At 47.9% G+C, this 12,355-nt stretch overlaps 1 protein-coding gene across 9 annotated transcripts in view; it reads right to left on the bottom strand.

Moving 5' to 3' along the window:
* The window catches only part of TCF20 (transcription factor 20), a 128,628-nt gene that overhangs the window by 77,140 nt on the left and 39,133 nt on the right, over positions 1-12,355 (bottom strand). Inside the window, exon 1 of one of the 9 annotated variants that reach the window (XM_061450681.1) lies at positions 2,276-2,297. The exons of the other annotated variants lie outside the window; for them this stretch is intronic. The gene's annotated coding sequence lies outside the window, so the exon portion shown is untranslated. Of the gene's footprint in view, positions 1-2,275; positions 2,298-12,355 lie in introns of those variants that run through there. 9 annotated transcript variants of the gene reach the window in all.

Raw genomic sequence — 12,355 nt, 5'->3', positions numbered from 1 at the left:
AAACAAAGACAGCTAACTACACACGCACAAGATGGTTGAAATTAAAATGAGCTCTCAGTGCTGGCTTTGTGTTACCCATTCTTCCTATCCTGAGACTTGCCCAAAATTTCAGTCCTGTTGTGAGCTCTGAATTAGGCGTTTTGTTTGTCTTCTGCTGGTGTCTTCCCCCAGCCTCCTTTACCCTCAAGTAAGGCTGCACTCATCAACTCTTGCTGCCACATGCTAGCAACAGTGAAAAACAGAGCAGGGTATACACCCACAGAGCAGGTAGTGCTTTACATGGCGAGCCCCTTCTACCCCTAGCAAAACCAAGAGGCTGGTAGGTTCAGGGTGCAGCTCAAGGTCTCACTGCATGTCAGGAACCAGGAGATGCACCCCTGGGATCCTCATTCCACACGGAAAACAGAAAAGGGGAGGACGAAGACAGGAGAGAAACGCGCAATTTTTCCTTGAATTCAAATAACTGCCGTTCCTAGTAAGCAGTTCAGTGTGTATGTGATCTATATATATGGCCAAAAGGCCGGCTGCTAAGCTTTAAAACCAATGCACACTTGAAAAGTACCATTTAAGATGCCTATGATGTAATTTTCAAAGCTGCTAAATGCCCAAAGCTCCCAATGCTGTTCAGTGAAGACTGCAGGCAATCGCCAGATTAAAACACAGTTCCCTGAAACTGGCCACACCAGGACACTGGAAACCACCACACAGAAGACACCTCAAAACGGATGGTGCTGGTCACGTTCCATTTAGTAGGATTACTCGCATGACAAGAAGTTGTCATGGGCATGGTTTTCTTTGTTAAGCAGTCAAAATATGTATCTCCATGTAATACAGATCAGCATGCCTGTGTCGGAGCAACAAAATAAAAGGGAGTTTGCCCCTTTCATTGCAGGCATTTCTAAGAAGCACATCAGCACAGTACTTGAACCACACGTTAATCTGGATGTACAGACCAGCCCACCAGAGTGTTTTCACAGCTCACAACACCTTACGTAGTCTCTGGACTAGGACCTGCAATACCACCAATGCACAGATGTAGGTGATGGTCCTTTCCATGCTAATGACAGGTCAAAGAAAAAAGGCAACATCTTTATGGCTGAACACTTTACAGGGGGCTGGTGGTGGTGGGAGGGAGACCCATTAGAACGCTGTTGAAACTCATGCAGGTCTACAATCACGCACATGCCATGAACTCTCAGCCGATTCCTTAAACTTGGCTCCTGCAGCAGAGAGCGAGAGGACGGGACTCCAACACATGCACTGCCTGTGTAAGGCCCTTGGGGCTTAACACTGCTGTATTGGAAGGGGAGAGGCATGAGCTTCCCTCGCTGCGATAAACCGAGGCATCACTCTGTGTAGCTTAGGTGCAAATCTGTGATCCGCTTTCTCTTTTTGTATACAAAGAATGAAGGTGATAGTGAAGCTGACATCTAAATCCTCACTATTGCACATCTGAGATAACCCCGGCTGTTTTTGTTTTTCATACTCAAATGTATGAGAAGGGAGAAAGACAGGAGGATTTCAACCCTTGCCAAACCCTGTTGCCAGCCCCCTGAGTTACAGATCTAAGAACTCTTACACGGGATGAGGGCTCTTTGCTTTTATCTCCTTGCGCAGCGCATGTCCTCAGCCCTTTGCAAATAGATGTTTTGCCCTCCGAAAGGGAAAAAAAGGGAAAGAGAGAGAGAGAGGGAGCACCAGCACACGAGAGAGAGCACGAGCATGAGCAAGAATGCTGTCTGCAGATGTCAATCAGGACTTCAGTCTAGGTCTAACCTGCCAGTCCTGCAAAAGGAGGATACATGAATTTTCTAGTTGGATAGTCAGTATCATCAAACAAGAAAATTGTGAGGTTTAGATTGTAATGCAGTGTCACGTTCAGTAAAAGGGCCTCGCTACATGGAGATGATGTGGGACTGAGGTGCCTATTCCTAGCACCTTAAAAATTAAAATTTCACTACAAATATTCTAAAGCAATGGTCAAAAATAGCACAGCATTTCAGACCGGTTTTGTACGGCATGGTAATATTGGCACGGGGGAAGTGATTGTAGGTAGAATACTGTCAGGTTTGGGGAGAGCTTTCTCTGCATTTTAAAAAAATTGTATGAAGGAAAATATTCTTGGGAATGCAAAGTCTAATGATTACATGTATATAGAGAGTGTCATCTCTATCTTGGCGTTTAGCAGAAATCAACTCCCCCACGCCAACACCCTCCCCTCCAGCCACCCACCCTGATATTCTTCTTCACCACTTCCCACCCATTAACCCAGTACCTGCAGTGCAGTGTTCAAGTGGGACTGGCGGAGCTGCTGCCGCTGTCATCTCCTCGGAGCTGGCAGTCACCTGCCAATCTCGCCCCCACTTCCTCCTCCCTCCTGCTCCCCCCCACCCCTCGTCAGTGCAGCTTTCCCTGGGGATAGATCACTCTCCCCCCTCTCCAGCAGCCTGACAAATAACTACTGTTAACTCAATAATATCCCCCTCCCAGGTTTTTAATTACCAGCCATCCGCAGGGCGTGAGACTCGCACGTACAGATCAGAATGGGCCAGAGAGGGAGGACAGCAACAGGGGGTCACAGAGTTTGGGCTGACACTGGCTTCACGCTGAGGGATGGGCTCCTTGTCCTCCATCCACATGGCAGGGTTGGCATAGGCAACCTGCAAATCCCAGTGGGATGCTGCCGCCAGGGGAGGCGCGGGTCGGGGGGCGAGGGGGGTAATGTGCCGCTGTATTTGGGGAGGGGGGAGGTGAGATTTAGCCCTGCAACGGCTGATGTGGGAAGCTGCTCCTGCAGGACAAGGAGAAGCTCTGCTACACTCGCTAGGGAAGCACCATCCATCCAGGACAGCGTTTGTTTATATGGCATTTTAAATGAGAACAAGAAAAAAGGTGGGGGAGGGGAGAGGGGAAAAAAAACCAAACCAAAACAGGTGCATTTCTGCTTGTACATCTTTACCAAATACATCTGTGTTCTCACATATGAAATGGCTTTCTTTTTCCCCCTTTGCAAGGCAATAGTCTTATTCTGCCATTTTTATTTGCTGAAAATTCATGGGTCTGTGGCCTTGTATTAAACGGGCATGGCTTTCTGACCTTTCAAGCAAGCTCTCCATTTAGTATTTGTTTTTTACACTTCCATTTACACACCCCTGATTTTTAACAGGTCTGAATAAGGCTCATGTTTTTAATATGAAGTTTTATCTGGAGTCATAAGCCTGCTACTGCTCAAGCTGCCCCTCGAACTCCCCCTCCCCCCCCCCCCCCCCCCCGAGGTTAAACAAGACCAGAAATCCTTTTGTACTTGAGATAACAAGCTGGGAAGAAAGGAAGAAAAGAAGGATAAAAAAGCCCAAGCCCCACATTCTATTCTTTTTAAATCATAAAGAGACATTGCAAAAGGGGCATAAACACAAGGCTTTTTTTTTTTTTTTTACCCCCCTCTTCTTTTCCTCCTCTCCTTCCTTTGTAGGTCACCTTTACGATGAAGACATGGATGCTTCGAGTCTTCATTTGCTTAAATCAAGAAAGTTCAACACCTCAATCAGGTAGCCACCATCCCCTAGGCAGGCGATGAAAGGGAAGGGGCATCCATCCCAGCCCCAGGGAGGAGGCACCCTGCATGGGGCGAGAGTGGGCTCTTTCCTGGGAAGAGGCAGGCGTTTTTGGAGGAAGACAGATCTGAGGGCAGGGCACCGAACACGCTGTGCTCAGGTGGAAGGGGAGCAGGCAGACATGTCGTGCTGAGGGATGGCCTGATGACGGCCTCTGCACCCTGGCAAGGGCTGATGGAGGCAGATGAGGGAGAGCACTTTGGCAGCCACCCGTCGGCTTCAGGGGAGCATCCTGGCAGGCGAGAAAGCCCCCCCTCCCCTGAAACAAACAGCAGCCTTCCCAATGCTTCATTAAACTAACACAGCTTCCCGCCATTGCCCCGGCAACCGACACAGGCCTCCTGTTTGCCAGCTGGGGGAATTAAAGGCAGCCTGGCAGCCAGCCCCTGGCTCCTCCAAAAGCTCCCCTTACACTATCAGAAAGCACACCCAGGTAGGGGAGGGGGCCGGGCGATTCCCAAGGTGCTACCTGAGATGGGGCAGGAGTCTGCCAAACTGCGGTCACCAGGGACCTCACCACTGCCACCAGTGCTGATGCTGGAGGGCTTGCCAAAACCATCCCTGGGCTGGAAAAGGACTAAGTAACCCCCTGGATGGGCCAACAGAGCAAAGGTAGACACTACTCCCCATCACAGCATCACCTCCATCCAAACATGATCAATAGTTCACACTAATTAGCAACACACTCCTCTCTCTGCCCATCTGCCAGCTGAGTTAGCAAATCACATTTCCTTGTCTCTGGTTTTCTTCCTTTCTCTTAAATCACATACACCACAAGGTAGGCTTTAGCGTGTGCCCCCCCTTCCATTTCCCCCTTGGTGGACACTGGAGACCACAGAGGACAAGCTGCCCTGTCCTTCGTTGTTCTTAAAGAAAGCTGCCTTGGGAAGAGCTCCAAATGAAAACACTGATGTTGTACTGGCCTTGAGCTCTCAGAAACCCTCCTGCCCCTCTGCCTGCTCCGGGTCCAGCCATTCAAACTGAACAGGCAGAGATGTGCCTCTTCACAGCCACAGCAGAGCAGCTCCTTATGCTGCCCAAATCCCACAATTAGATCCGCTGGGCAGTGTGGGTGCAATGTGCCAGAAGGCTCGCCAAGCTGGTGAGGGGAGGAAAACACCTCGCTGCACAACGGCCACGGATAAAGGAGCACTATTCACTCGCTCGGGCATCCACATCTGTTTTGTCCTGTTTTCCATGACTACTGGCTGTGAGCAGAGGTCTCACAGGGAGGAGCATTAAGTATTTATTCCAGCTCTCAGTTTTGTCAGTTTCTGATGCCACCAGCATGTTTCAATTCTGCCTCAGAAACAACACTGGAGTTTTTTAATCCAGGGATCCCAAAACAACCCCACAAAGGTACCTCCAACTTCATCAGCAGTAGCCTAGGAAGGCTTTCCTCAGCTCTGCAGCACCCATTTCACCACAGTCTTAACTTTGACCCACTCATGTCCTGCCTCAGAACAATTATTATGTCCAACTCCTCTCTTATTTTGTGATAATATTTTGCTTTGTGAAATACTACTTAGCTATACTTAGAAGAACTAAGAAAAAATAAAAAGGGAGGAAAATAATGAAATCTGTACATTCCAGAATCAGGCCACTACTCTGCACTGCAAGAGGAAGCGGCACATTGAAAATGTGGAGCTGTTTATAAGTATTAAATACACTCTCTAGCAATCTTTCAGGGACAGATGTACAGGCAGCACATCCAAGCAACGCTACAAAAATCATCCCAGAGATCCCACCTCAGTGACAGAAGACAGCACTATAGTTAAGGGTGTCCTTGCAAACCTTGAGCAGAGGAAAATAAGGGGCTGAAAAATACAATTAAACACCTCCCTTCAGTCCAAAGCTCCCCAAAAGAACCATTGCAGACTATGAAAGGGGAGTCCGAGGTTAAGGGGAAAAAGTACGAACATTTTGACATCATCCACTGTAAATTACAGCAGCAGTGGGAAGAATATTGCCTTAGCTTGGATAGGGGATGCAGAGAAAAGGGTAAGCTTTCAGCTACTTGCAGAAGAAATTGCGAGGGGAAATTGCACAGGGAAGATGAGCAAGACCACTGCAGGTAACGGCCATTAGACTGGAAAGACAAGTTCAAAGCTCCAGGCCAGCAGTCCTGGTTTAACCATGTGTCTCCTACTTTGGAAATCTCTGGTATTCTCATCTTCTGGTTCTCTCCTTGTGCAGGACTCTGACCTCTCAATAACACCACACACACACACACAAAGAAAGCAGGTTTCTGGTTCTTAAGCTTTCCTTCACAGCAATAAGAAGTTGAATCTGGGAGACTTAAAACCAAATTCCTTCCCCCAAACAGAAACCAATTTATGTTTAAATCTCCTTTTTCAAGTAGTGCCAGGGTGTGGAAGGAGGGGAGACTGACAACCCTGAGGCAAAGGGACACCTGACCAATCTGCACTGCTCTGTGCCCTGTCCCCACCTCCCCAACTGGAAAGCACTCAAACCCTGCTGTTGCCAAACCCACTTTTATTCTTTCCACGCTCCTCACTAATTAAACCTTCAGTCAGGTCTGCCTCTCCTCCCACCTGGAGTAGCTCAGCTCCCTGCTTTCACATTTTTTCATTCTTTCCCAGACCCAGGAGATTTAAGTTTCTGGAGTCTCAAAGCTCCTGGATGACGGGGTGCGTAAGGAACTGTCTCTTCTCTCAGCTGAAACACGGCTCCCCTCTGCCTGCCGTCCTCAGGGGCTGGATTTCAGAGCAGAAGAGACCGCTGTCAGCGAGCCAAAGGCGCGCAGGGGTAGGGGAGGTGCTGGTCTTGTGTGTGCGCCGTGTCCTCCTTCCTCGCTGCTGCCATACATGATTAATCATCCCTGAGACACGCCCGCTGCTTCCCTCTGGCTCTCCAACAACCACAACAGCGGCGGCAGCAGCAGTTGAGAGCAGAGAGACCTCCTCGGGTCCCCGGCCCCGGCCCAGCGAGCATCTCCCAGCAGGGACCTCTGATCCTCGCACACATCCCTCTCCCGCACGCGCCAGTCTGCCTCATGGCTTCGCAATTAATCGCTCCCTTCCCCCCATTTTCAAACTCGGCTCGTCTCCCACCCCTCCCCCACCCCCGTCCATCTGTGTCTAATTGCATTTCATCTGTAGTCATTCTCTGGAAAACTCACCGGGAAGGTGTCCAGGAGACTCGCACAAGCTCAAACACGCGCTTGACACGGGGAGCCGGGGGCGGGGGGGAGCCCGGCTACTCCGGATCGGATCGGGGGCCCACCTCTCGCCTCCCTGCTCCCAGCCTGGGCAGGGGATGGGGTGGGTGCCTGCTGGCGGGCAGGAGGCTGGCAGCAGGGAGAGGCGGCACGCCGCCAGGAAGGGCCAGCGTTGCTGGCGGGGCAGAGGTGAGGCTGCTCAGATGCCAGCTTGTGCTCCACCACGGGAAGCTTTGCTCCTCTGCTTGCTCTGCCAAGCAGTGCCGGTGAGCTCTGCCAAGGCCAGTGCTTGGGGAGAGGCAGGGTCCCACCAGCATGACCTGCAACCAACAGCATTTGGGAGCTCCCATTGCCTCTGCTCTCTGGGACACTGCCCCCTTCCCCATACAGGTTCTTTCCACTGGCATTACAAACGTTCCTGCCTCTTCCACTGCACACTTAAGCCAGCCACATCCCAGCTGTGCCTAGTGCGGCACATGTACAGCTCCTTGGTCCCACTCCATCGTTTTCCCGCTGCTCCAATCCCACATGGCCTCCTGTAAAATTCATGTTAGCCTAAGACTTGTTCACCCTGGGAAGGCAGCAATAAGCTAGGCCCTGAAGGGAGCACGCTGGGCACTGCTCACCAGCTCATGCCGTAACCGCTCTTACTTGACACCACTGGAGCAAGCAGCTCAGCTCTTAATTGTGTATGAAAAATGCCCACACAAAACAGTTCAGAACAGCCAGAGAGCCATAAACTCACACCCCATCTTACTGCACGCCAGCTTCCCTGCGTAAACAAGCATAAGTGCACAGTGGTTTTACACTGCAAGCAAGGTTTCCTCCTGGAGAGGCAGGCCCCCGATGTGGGCTATTTAAGCTGTTAGACGAGGGGCTGGGCACACATCACAACTGCATTTTGCATAGGCTGGAGCCACCTGCCTTCACTGCTGCATTACGCAAAGGTACGGGATAATGCATGGCTGCTATAAAGGTCAGCTTGGCTCTCAACAAGGGAAAGCTTCTGCACCTTTTCCAGAGAGTCAGTCTTCCAGCTGTGGGAGGGTAGGGACTGAACTACTAACCCACATAACACCACCTTAAGCCTTGTCCGTTTGCTGCCAAAACTTCAACTGTTCACAGCTCTGATGAGGGTGACATTTACTTCAGTAGTCCGACATTTTAAACCCAAACTAATCTTTTTTTCAATTTTTTTTCCTCCAACCAGCCACCAGCTCTGCGGGCTTGTTTCTACCCTGGGTTTATTTCTACCCAGGCTACCAGTGAGGAGAGGGATTGCAACCAGGTAACTCCCAGGTTTTCCCTTTCTTATTTGCCTTCCATTGACAATGGCTGCCCACCAAAATCAGTCCAAGAGATGCAAACACAGAAGTAAGCAACTGAGTTACCATGACTAATAAGTTGCCATTTGCCAGCTGAGTCACAGTAACATTGAACCAACCAATCTCCTGACAGTTGAGGCGAACATTTTACTTCTTACTGCAATGAAGAAGACTACTAGTGTCTAGATGACAACTTATAATCTCATTGGGGTAAATCAACTTGCTGGCAGTCGTCTGTTCATGCACTTTGCTCTGCCAGTGTCAGATTGAGTCAAACCTTTTGGTTCCACCAAATGCCACCAGCCAAATGCACTTCTGCGGTACAACTGCAATGCTGTTTGCGGTGAAGATGCAAAAAGCCACTACACCTTAATCATTTTAAGCCCCTTCTCAATTACTCTAATGAAAAGTGCCATATTGAAGCTGTTCGCTTCCAGAAGCAGATTCAATAGAAACATAAGTAAATATATCTTTAAATAAACACAAAAATCATTCTGACTTATTCCTATGTATCGGACACTGAACCAAGAATCCCAGAAGTCTGGGTTCAGTTCCCAGTTTTGATGCAGACCTTCTGCACCATCTCACACGGCACAGTTCTTTATGAAGATACAAAATGAGGATGCTATCAGTTTTGACATGAAGTAAGGTAGAATGCATGCATCGATGCTTGTTAAAAAACCCCACATAAAAGACAAGGGTTGTATAAATAACTAAATATAAATATATACAAGAAATGTACCACTGCCCCATAACTCTGACTTTGTAAGGCAATCTATAGAGAAGGGTATTTTCCTGACACTTACTTGTTTAATGAAAATAAGTACCTGGAAGAGAACAGACATCACTCCATCTGCAGATAAATTTTACCTGCTTTCAATGCCAGTTCAGAGCCAGCACATGCTGGGAGTAAACAAAATCCATTACAAGACAACAATTCATGACAAATGAGAGCAACACATGGACCGAGGACCAGTGAACAGGTCCCCCATGCACACCAACATCACACAAACTACCATCACCCTCCTGAACTCTTGCAGAGGTCAGGAATTGGGCAAGACACAAACTTACCTATCCTTCCTCTGCTAGTGGCACTCTGCTCTGTGTCAGCACACGTCCCCCACGCTGGCAGAGGAAGTTTTTACCGGCATTGTCTAAACTGTATCATTACAGTGCAAGGACTGTCAACCCTGTCTCTTTCATCAGCACAGAGTTCTCCTTATCAGAGAAGAGAAGCACAAAAGGCAGAGAGAATTACGTACACACTAGCGGTGTTTCTCCCATGCTCAGCATAAAAATATAATCAAAAATTGTACCAGAATGGTGATGTGAAAAGCACCCTGCCAAGTCAGTAATAAATATAAAATTCATATCTTACATTTCCACAATGTATCACCTCTCATCCCACAGTACTTTACGCATTGTTGGGACTCGGATGAATCCCCAGATCAGAACAGATTTGTCCTGGAATCTAACATTTTTGTTGGCTTCACGTTCATTCAAATTACACCCATTAGCGAGAGCAGGATAACGGCACTTAAAATGGCCCCCTGAATGCGGTGGCGGCCATTTTAAACAGGCCCAACTCCTTCCAGCCACCCAACTCATCCTCTTCAGTTTGTCCCATGCACCCCCCATCCCTCTCACTCCCTGAGCCCCGTCCTCGGCCATGGTCCCCCTCCCGCCCGCCCAGTGGCAGAGGAAAGACAAAGCAGTATTCTCCGGGTGTATAAACAGCTGGCTCAGACACTAGGCCCCACTGACGGTATCTTAACTCCAAATACAAACCCTCTAATTCTGGAGACCGCAGCCACTGCCATCTCAGCAAGCCTCAGCGTTAGAAGGCAATAAACCCCTATCTTCTCATCTTTCACCCTTCCCAAGCTATACCACTGCACAGGTACTCTACACAGCATCCGTTGTGCAGCCAGCAGTAGTAACAGCTTCTTTTTGTGAAGGCCTCTTGAACTGATAGAAAACTAGAGGTGACAAGGAGTGAAAAGTCACAGCCCACCTCCCCGTGGCTCATTATCCTAATACCCATCACTGAATCCTTCCCGACAGATGCATTTGCCAACGACTCTGATGGGAACATTGAGCAGTGATGTTCCTTCTTATCCCATCAACACTCGTGTAAGACAAAACCATGTCCATTTTGGCCTAAATATTTCATCTTCTGAAAGACAGATGCATAAAACGTGGGAGGTGCTTGAAAACCCTGAGGAACACTACAAGTGCTAGTAGCAGGAGGAACCTTAAGGCAGAATTGCTGACTGTAGTCCTTCATGCAACATACCATACCTGATCACCACAGGTCTAAATAGAGGAAGCATTTTCTAAAAGCTCAGCTGACACTAAAGTGTGCAAAGACCACACTGTCACAGCTCAGGAGCCATGAGAGGCAGTTCAGTTCTTCTAAATTCTGATGTTGCCTCTAAGGAGGCACAGACGATCTCAGACTCCTTTCTGCCTTACCACTCGTGGTAGCACAGCTCACTAGGGATGGCAGCAGTGAAATGCACTGCAAGGTTTTCCTTCTGTCAGTAAGATTTTGGCGCTCTTCATATTTTTCATATTCCTATCTATTCACTTATTGGTGGCACTGCCTACAAACAAAGTATTTAGGGAAGAAAAAACCCTTGGAAGTGACAACAATATGAATGATTTAAAGTAGCCCATCCAAAGAAGGAAAAAGAAGCTGCTAATACTTGGAGATGCTTCCAAAAGGAGGTACATGATAAAGGTATTTTTATTTCTTCTGTATTTCCAAGTCCATTTATCTGCATCTACACTGACAAAAAATCAGGACTGTTATTTCACCTCTGGCAGCAGAAACACAACTGTAGCCCACTCAAGAAGCAACTTCTGACATTAAACAAAACCACCAAAAACAAAAACATAGAAACCCCCCACCACCCTACCATGTCATTTAGCTTTACAATGAGACGATAAACTATACATCATTTGTCTTTCTTCCTAGTATAGATAAGGCCGTAGAACAGCATCACCCAAAGTGGGTTCCACAGGTCACTACTGGCTTACAATAGGTGATCTGTGCAGCATGCTATCTGCAAGCAACACTCAGTGAGCCATGGCACCTAATAAAACTCCCTATCATAGAATTATAGAATGGTTTGGGTTGGAAAGGACCTTAAGATCATCTAATTCCAAGCCCGCTTCCATTGGCAGGGACACCTCACACTAAACCATGTTGCCCAAGGATCTGTCCAACCTGGCCTTGATGCTCCAGGGATGGAGCATTTACCACGTCCTTGGGCAACTTGTGCCACTGCCTCATCACCCTCACAGTAAAGCACTTCTTCCTTATACCTAACCTGAACTTCCCCTGTTGCCCTGTGTCATTTTCCTCATTATAAACTGAATTATAAAAACCGAACATTTTTATGCCTATATAACAGATGCGCATTACATCAAAATGCAAAACATCATCCAGAGTGCATCTGTTTCCACCAAAGGGAAGAGGCAGTACGAGACCTGGAATTCCTGAGCCAGCCATCACAACCGAAACATCATTTTCAACTCACAGTCACTGCAATGATGCAGGCATAGGAGAAGCAGGATGTATCGGTGGGCAGTCTCCTGGAGAAGACTGTTGTGGCAGAGCTACTTCTATGTACAGGTGGGCACTGCTGCAAGCAAACAGCTGTGCTTTGCAGTATTATTAGCAGTCTCCAGAGCTGACAAGCATCAGATGTTTTGATTGCAACCATATCTGAAAGCTGGTATTTAATTCTGGATGAAAGTTACTCAAAAACCTTCTGATAAAATAGAAGGTTGCAGAAGAGCACCAAGTACCTTACCAAGAACCAGAAATCAATTTATGAACACAAGGATTAAATACAGGATATTGTTGAGCAATGGTCAATGAGCTGGGAACTGAACTGTCTACAAGCCTCTGACAAGCACAAACTAAAAAGGGGCTCATTCAATGCTAGCTGAACTATGCATAGGTCCAGTGGAAACCAAGAAAAGAAAAACATAAGCCTATTGCTGCATGGGGAACAGGACAAATCACCTTAACAGGGAGGCATACAGTCTCTTCTTAAGAAAACATTGGAAATGCAATCACCTGGGACAGCTAAAACTAAACTGAATTCAACCACCAGAAAATGTGCAGAAGGAAGAACCACATCTACTGTGTTTTGATCATGTGAAGGCAATCAGATAGGTGGGGTGAGGTTTTTTTGTTGTTGCTGGCTAAAGGATATTCAATT

This window comes from Pezoporus flaviventris, unplaced genomic scaffold, assembly GCF_033815535.1.
Source record: "Pezoporus flaviventris isolate CSIRO_AGI_PZ_B2104156 unplaced genomic scaffold, CSIRO_AGI_Pfla_v1 ptg000011l, whole genome shotgun sequence".
Lineage (NCBI taxonomy): Eukaryota > Metazoa > Chordata > Aves > Psittaciformes > Psittacidae > Pezoporus > Pezoporus flaviventris.
Note: the sequence above shows the minus strand (reverse complement) of the source record. Positions and strands in the feature narration are given on the sequence as shown.